Genomic DNA, 8,161 nt, shown 5'->3' with positions numbered 1-8,161 from the left:
TTGGGCTCCCTGCTCAGTGGGGAGTCTGCTTCTCCTTCTCCTTCTGCCCCTCTCTCTGCTTATGCTCTCTCTCTCAAATAAATAAAATCTTTAATAAATAAGTAAATAAATAATGGATAGAACAGTTAGGGAGAAGATCTAACTGGCAGATAATCAATAAGGAAATAGAGGACTTGAGCAGCACAATAGAGATGAATGCTACAACATGGATGAACCTTGAAAACATTAAGGTAAACAAAAGAAGCCAGTCAAAAAAGACCACACGCTATATGGTTCAGTTCACATGAAAGTCCAGAATAGGAAATGAGATCAGTGGTTGCTTAGGGCTGGGGCAGGGGGCAGGGAATAAGGGAATAAGTGATAGCAAAAGCATATAAAATTTCTCCTTGAAGCAGTGAAAATGTTCTAAAATTGACTGTGAATATGTTTATACACATATGTGGATATAGTAAAAACCATTTAATTATATACCTTAAGTGGGTGGATTGTATAGTATGTGTATTATATCTCAATGAACCTGTTTTTAAAATAGTTTTAAAAAATGACTTTCTGACCTGTTTAGAGCATTTCATGATTTATTCCAGACTCTTCTGATGTATTTCAGATCATTCTGACTTGCTTGAGACATTTCCCAACTTCTGTGAGACGACTCTTGACATGTTCAGACCCTTCTAGCCGTAAATGAGAATCTTCTTTTCTGCTTGAGAACCTTCCTAACTTGAGTGAGATCTTTATGGATTTGTTTTATTCCACCTTATATGATTGAGAAAGTTCCTAACTTGTGTAAGATTCTTCCAGACATGTTAAAGTCTTTTCCTGACTATATGTGATGTTCTCTGCCTAGTTGAGATACTTCCTGAAATGTTAATGTTTCCTTCTCATTATTTAAGACCCTTCCTGACTTGTCTGACACCCTTCCTGACCATTTGAGACTCTTCCTGATGACTTTGAGACCCTTCCTATCATATTTTACACCCTGCTTGGCTTGTTTGACACTCATTCTTACCTGCAAGATATTCTTGCTGAAATGTTTGAGGCCTGTCCTGACCGAGTAAGATTCTTCCTCTTAACATGTATACCCTTCCTGACTTTCTTAAGACCTTTCCAGAGGTATTAGATAGGTTTCCTGACATATTTGACTCCTCTGGACATGTCTAAGATACTTCATGATGTGTTTGAAGCCCTCCTTGAGATATGTGAGACTTCCTGATAACTTTGAGACCCTTCTTCTCATCTTTGAGAACTTTTCGGACTTGTGTGATACACTTCATGACATGTTTGAGATACCTGACATGTTTGAGACTTTTCATGGTGTATTTGAGATTCTCCCTTTGTTTCAGTTCCTTCTTAGCTTATTTGAAACTCTTACTGACTTGTTTCAAAAACTTCTTGAATTTAAGACTCTTTGTTGCTGCTTAAAATCAATCCTGGTGACTTGGAGATGCTTTCTACCCCCTTGGAGAGCCTTCTTATTGCACTTAAAACAATTTACTTGTTTGACACTCTCTGACATGGTTGAGACTAACATGTTTGACTTGATGACCTGTTTGAGCCACTTTCTCACTTATTGGGGACCATTCCTGATTGATACTTCCTAATGATGTTAAGTCACCTTCTGCCATGTGCACAATCATTTCTGACTTGTTTGCTACCCCCCATGACTTTTTTGAGACCCTCTATGACATATTAAAGACTGTGTCTGTCAGTGTGAGATCCTTTCAAAGGTCATTAAAACATTTCCTTATGAGTTTGTGATCCTTCCTTACGTATTTGTATCTCTTACTGACTGCTTAAGACATTTCTTAACATATTTGAGACCCTTCCTGATGTATTTGAGACCCATCTTGTATGAGTCCCTTCCTGGTGTATCTAAAACTCTCCCTGATGACTTTGAGACCCTAACATGTTTAAGACTTTTTATAACATGTGTGAGGGACTTACTAATGCACTTGAGACCATTCATAATTTTTTGAGATTCTTCCAGATTATTTGGGGCCCCTTGTGACATATCTGAAACTCTTCATATCTGGACTGAGACTTTTTCTGATGTGTTTGACCCTCTTCTGACTATTCAAAACATTCCTTTCTGTTTTAGACACTTCCTTATTATTTAGTACACTTCTTAACTTATTTGAGACTCTTCAAGAAGTACTTGAGATTTTTATTGACTTGTTTGAGACTCCTTCTGACATATTTGAGACTATTTCTCACTCGCTTGAGACCTTTCCTGAGGTGTCTAAGACTCCTCCTTACTATTTGAGAGTCTTCTGGTCTGAGACACTTTTTGACATGTTTGAGATCCTTCCTTCTTTTTTTGTCACAAATAAGACTTTTTATTTGTCATCATTAAAAGCCTGAATTTTAAACAGATTATCAGACTGGTGGCTCATATCCATCAGCTTGTTCAACTTTAGCACTGCTCATTCCCAGTAGTTTTTCAAGACTCTACTGTCACCATGAAACTCCCCGAGTTTTCCCAGTTCAAACTTGGGCTTCTTCATCATTTTTACTTTTCTAACAAAGATGCCATAGAGTGGATAAATACACTGGCAAACATTTTCTTGTTTTTCCAATACTATCTAGAATCAATTTATTGGCCACTGTTTTTAAGTCATTTGTTCCTCTAGGGTCATGATTTACTTTATCTTCTGGATTTGGCAAATGTGTTGGTGCTAGGTATAAGAGCTGTTCCAAATCCGCTTGTTGAAATTTTTAGTAAAACCAACACAGAGTAAATGAAGCAAATAACCTTCAGTAGTCTTGACATTAACATGAGCTTCAATTGTGGGCTACCATTTTTTGACTATGGAGCACATTTTGTCACAGATAAGATCCATGCATGGAAGTAAGTCAGGCAGTCTTGCCCCGAATACCCTCAGTGGTTAGCTTTAATTTTCTACATGCAACTTCACCATTCTTCAGTCAGCAAGGTTCACTTCAAAAACGCTACCCTTGAGGTCATCAGATGCAGTTTTGGTTCCTTGAGTTCTTGTCATGAGTGTTTTTCCAATATTTATTATTAATTGAACATAGCTGGTGCTTTCACATCATACCAATCTTTCTTAGAAATTGGATCACTTTCTTCTTGGCTCCCTTTTTGCTACCTTTTATAAATCACTTGATCTTGCCAACTGCCATGGTTCTGCTTGGAACACTTCCTTCTTTTTCTGAGACTCTGACTTCCCATCTTGACGTGTTTTTGACCCTTTCCTACCTATTTCAGAGAGTCTTCCTGACTTATTTGACCCTCTTCCTGACATGAGTGTCTTCCTGATCTATGTGAGACTCATCCTTACGTATATAAGGACATTGAGACTTTTCCTGACATCTTTGAGACCTTTTTTGTTTTGAGACTCTTTCTGATAACAATGAGACCCTTCCTAACTTCTTTGAGACCCTTGCTGAAATGTTTGCAACCCTTTCTGGTGTTTTTTTAACACCTATTGTGTTGTATTTGAGTCCCTTCCTGATTTACTTCTAAGTGCTGAATCAGTCCTGATGCAGTCTTAAGAGGAGGCAAAAAGACCTTTAGCCTCAGACTTGAAAGGATTTTTCTTCAAGCACTTAGTCAAAAAAATGCCTGTAGGGCTGCCTGGGTGGCTCAGTGGGTTAAGCCTCTGCCTTCAGCTCAGGTCATGATCTCAGAGTCCTGGGATCGAGTCCCACATCGGGCTCTCTGCTTGGCAGGGAGCCCGCTTCTTCCTCTCTCTCTCTCTGCTTGCTTCTCTGCCAACTTGTGATCTCTCTCTGTCAAATAAATAAATAAAATTTTTTTTTAAAAAAATGCCTGTAACCATATATCAAGAAAAATCCATCAATGCTTTTTTCAACCCTCAACAGCAAATGGACAACGGGAACTTTTATTGGTCATTTTTCTAGGCTTTTAATGAAAATGTTCTTTTTTTAAAGAAAGATTTATTTATCTGACAGAGAGAGCACACACAAGCAAGGGGGCAGCAGGCAAAGGGAGGGGAGTGATTCCCCACTGAGCAGAGAGCCTGACGCAGGACTCCACCCCAGGACCCTGGGATCATGACCTGAGCTGAAAGCAGATGCTTAACTGACTGAGCAACCCAGGTGCCCCTAATGAAAATTTTCTATAATTCTGCTAAGTATTGGTGATTTCTTTTTTTTTTTTTTTAAGATTTTATTTATTTATTGACAGAGAGAGATCACAAGTAGATGGAGAGGCAGGCAGAGAGAGAGAGAGGGAAGCAGGATCTCTGCCGAGCAGAGATCCCGATGTGGGACTCGATCCCAGGACCCCGAGATCACGACCCGAGCCGAAGGCAGCGGCCCAACCACTGAGCCACCCAGGCGCCCCCCCCCCTTTTTTAAGATTTTAAAAATTTATTTATTTGACAGAGATCACAAGTAGGCAGAGACGCAGGCAGAGAGAGAGAGAAGAGGAAGCAGGCTCCCTGCGGAGCAGACAGCCCGATGCGGGGCTCGATCCCAGGACCCCAGGATCATGACCTGAGCGGAAGGCAGAGGCTTTAACCCACTGAGCCACCCAGGCGCCCCAAGTATTGGTGATTTTGATTAGAACATAGTTTTAGCCGTTGTCTCAGAGAGCCAAAATAATAATAATGTTTTACATAACAGAAAGCAGTTCATTTCTCTCTCATGTTAATAACTGAGCATGGGTAGTCCAGGGCTGCTCTGTCAGCACATGGTGGTTCTCAGGCTCCTCTGTCTTAGGGAACTGCCATGCCTGGGTGGAGCTTTGTCCATAGGGTCCAGGATGGCTCATTAGCACATACCTTTTCCAGCCAACAGGAAGCGGGAAGAGATGTGGGGGCAGCAAACTCTGCCCTTTCAAGGACATGACCCACAACTTGCACATATCAGTTCTGTTCAAGTATGGTTAACCATAATGCAGTCACATGACCATACCTAGCTGTAACAGAAGCTGGGTAACGTAGTCTCTATTCTGGGAGACCATTTTACCTTCTTAAGTCAGCGTTTCTATTACCACACACACACACAAAAAAAGTATTTTGGGGAACAATTAAAAGTCTATTCACAGCCTCTTGTTTTGAAATGTGGAAATTTCTAATTTGGCCAAGAAAATCAATTCCCTCCTCTAAGCAAGAAAAAAAGGATTTTCCCCCTTTTCTTTTCCTTAACTTGGTAGGTCCTGAGAAGAATGGTTTCTAATTCTAAACCATGAAGTCGAAGGGGAAGAGGTGGTGCCCTAAAAGGGAGTGTTTATTTGTAATAAAAAAAAGTGCCTTGGGCTATTACACTGGTACCTAAAGACCAGCCTGAATTTTGTAATTGAACCATCTATGCATGCAGCAAAAGCATAAAACATTTTGAGAGGCAAAGTATCAGATCACCATCTGGACCCATAATAATTTATGTATTTTAGATACTCAGAAATCACATGGGTCAGGAACAAATACTATACTAAATCTCAGGGAGAAAAAAAAATTCTCTAAACATTATATTTGTGAATTCAATTTGAAGCCTAATGACAGTTCTGCGAATTGGATTAAAATTCAGGAAAGAGCCCTAGTGTTTATGTGAAACTAAATGAACATTATTCTTGGTTTTTAAAAATATACAAAGAATAGCTGGATCAAGCTTAATTCTCTACAATATGGTCATGGAGAGCAGCTTGAATTGGATTCATATCCAGTGCACTATCTTTGGGTAAGACTTTGAGATAAAACTCTTATCAGATCCTGACCTAACAGTGACTTTTACACGCTGGGCCACAAGTTTGTGAAATATGGTCAGTGCCTTTAGCTGTTTTCGAGAGAGTTTGTTGAGGTTCCTATTCCAGTATACCACAATAGAGACAGAACATGGCAGGGAGTTTCAGAGGTTGGTCCTCGTTGGAGCAGCAGGCTGCCCCAGATCCCGTGGGTGGAGCATGGGTTGGGGGCAGGGGACAGCGTCAAACTGGACATTGTTCTATGCAGGCCATCAAGTAATTGGGTAAGCCCACCCACATTACAGAGGGCAGTGTATTTTACTCAGAGTCACCAATTCAAATGTTAACCCCATCCAAAAATTCCCTCAGAGAAACACTCAGAATAATGTTTGACCAAATATGTTGGCACCCCATGGCCCAGCCAAGTTGACACATACAGTTAATCATCACAGGAACGTGAGGGCGGGTTGAAGAAAGACCTTGAATGCTAGGCTAGTATTTAGGCTATGAGAACCTCTAAAGATTTAAAGGCCAGAGGATTGGAATGAGGAAGCCTGGAGCAGAGAGAGAATTTAGGAGACTACAGTGATCATCCAGGCAAGAGGGAAGGCAGGACAATTACAGCAAGCCTGGAGGGGATGAAACAGAGGCAAGCAATATGGAACTTACAAGACTTGGCAATTGACCAGTCTCTGGGGGGAGGGGGGCTGAAGGAAAGTATGCACAGAATGACTCTGTGATTTCAATGTAGGTAACTAGGAGGCTGGTGAAGTCACGGAGAGAATGGGGGAACTGGGCGACAGGAAGATGCCTATCTCCCGGGGACTGCTCTGATTGAAGGGCTTAGGGCATGTTCAGGTTATCAGTATGTAACAAACCACCCTGAAAATGGTGACCTACCACAAATACTTTATTTTGCTCACAAATCTGAAGGTGGACTGGGCTCACAGAGCAATTTCACTCCGCACAATGATGCATTGTATAACTTTGTGTTGGTAACAGTAAATTAATTCTTCACAGAAGATTTATTAAGTGGAGGGTGAAAGTAAACATCGATAGCATCTTTTCTGCACATTACCTACTGAACTTGTTTTTTAAAAATTGCCATTTTTATCTAATGACACTGATTAATTTTAGGTCCTACTTCGTTGCCCTAAAAGAGAGGAAGAAAATGATCTACTGTTTGCGCCTCTCCTGTGCCCAGCAAGTATTCTGAGTTAGAGTAAGAAATGTCTAACCCATGCTTTAAAATTAGAACTCAGTTAAGTGAGTTTTAAATGTCCCTTTGATCTTAGTTCTATTGGATTTCATTTGTTAAATATTTTAGAACCAGCTTGAATTTTTTTTTTTTTTTTAAGATTTTATTTGCTAGAGAGAGAGCTCGAGAGCTAGCAAGAGCGCAAGCAGGGGGAGCAGCCGGCAGAGGGAGAAGCAGGCTCCCGGCTGAGCAGGGAGCCCACTGTGGGACTTGATCCCAGGACACTGGGATCATGACCTGAGCCTAAGGCAGACGCTTAACCGACTGAACCACCCAGGCGCCCCCAGTTTGAAAATACTTAAAACAACTTTACTCAGGCATAATTTACTACCATAAAATTCACCCAGTTTTAAATGGCAATTCAGTGATGTGGAGTGAATTTATTGAGTGGTGCAGCCATCACCATAATACAGTTTTAGAACATTTGTATTATCCTAGGCCAGGCAACCTTGACTCTCTAGATTTACTTTTCTGGACTTTTTATGTAAATGGAATCATACGGCATATTCTCTTGAGTCTGGCTTTTTTTCACTTAACATGATGTTTTTAAGATTCGGGCATGTTGTAGTCTATGTCAGGACTTCGTTCCTGTTTGATAACAAAATAATATTCCACCTGTATGAGTATACCACAATTTGTTTATCCATTCATCAGTGGGTGGATATTTGGGTTGTTTTCAACTGGTGGCTATTGTGAATAATACTGTTAGGAATATCTGCATGTGAGTATTTTAAGGACATACACTTTCATTTCTTCCTAAGAGAGGAATTGCTGAGGATGGTAAATTATGTTTAACTATTTAAGAAACCGCCAAACTATTTAACAGGTTGTTGTATCGTTTTCATACCCTCCGGCCATGTATGACGGTTCCCATTTCTCCACCTTCTTGCCTGTATTTCTTACTATCATTTTGATCCTAGCCACCCTAGTGGATGTGAAGTGGTATCTCATTATGGTTTTGATTTGCATTTCCCTCAGAACAATGATGTTGAACATCATTTGATGTGTTTATTAGCCATTTGTACTTCCTCTTTGGTGAAATGTCTATCCCAGTCCTTTGTTCATTTTCAATTGGGTTATCTTTTGAAAATTGAGTCGTAAGTGTTTTTACTTCCAGGCTGAAATTTAATAGAATCCATACAACATTTCGGAAAAACAATATGGCATTATGTTTCAAATGCCCTAGAATTTATTTATTTTTGCTTATCCTGCCAAGTGGGCATCGTGGTGAATGCTATGAT

At 40.2% G+C, this 8,161-nt stretch overlaps 1 pseudogene; it reads right to left on the bottom strand.

Moving 5' to 3' along the window:
- Positions 1–2,373: 2,373 nt before the first annotated feature.
- On the bottom strand, positions 2,374–3,138 carry LOC125091585 (40S ribosomal protein S3a-like; annotated as a pseudogene).
- Positions 3,139–8,161: the final 5,023 nt, after the last annotated feature.

This window comes from Lutra lutra, chromosome X, assembly GCF_902655055.1.
Source record: "Lutra lutra chromosome X, mLutLut1.2, whole genome shotgun sequence".
In the NCBI taxonomy this organism is placed as follows: domain Eukaryota; kingdom Metazoa; phylum Chordata; class Mammalia; order Carnivora; family Mustelidae; genus Lutra; species Lutra lutra.
Note: the sequence above shows the minus strand (reverse complement) of the source record. Positions and strands in the feature narration are given on the sequence as shown.